At 31.4% G+C, this 341-nt stretch overlaps 1 protein-coding gene across 1 annotated transcript in view; it reads left to right on the top strand.

The window, feature by feature from the left end:
* LOC119594481 overlaps positions 1-341 on the top strand; it is a 1791-nt gene that overhangs the window by 170 nt on the left and 1280 nt on the right. The window lies entirely within an intron of this gene.

The raw sequence follows: 341 nt of genomic DNA on the forward strand, positions 1-341 counted from the left end.
CGATTTTATACCTGTGAGTCAGCTACCAAAAGGATTTCCTGTACTATTATCACTAAACTCCTCGAGATAAAACGTATCTCAGTACTATCATAAGCTTGTGTTTAGTAATATCATAGCAAATATTTATATCTTAATTTTTCTTCTTATCTTAACGCTGACGTCTATAAAATCATAATTCTTGTGAAAATTACTTACTGCTATGACGAATTCTTTAAAAGGAATTTCACTGGCACTACAACTCACTTTGTTTCTGTACTCTTATTGGCACTACCAGGAATTTTCTTTGCCTAACTTTACTAGCACTAGAAGGGATATTTTCGTAAATTAATTGATTCTTTAAG

The sequence above is a fragment of the Penaeus monodon genome, chromosome 34, assembly GCF_015228065.2.
Source record: "Penaeus monodon isolate SGIC_2016 chromosome 34, NSTDA_Pmon_1, whole genome shotgun sequence".
Lineage (NCBI taxonomy): Eukaryota > Metazoa > Arthropoda > Malacostraca > Decapoda > Penaeidae > Penaeus > Penaeus monodon.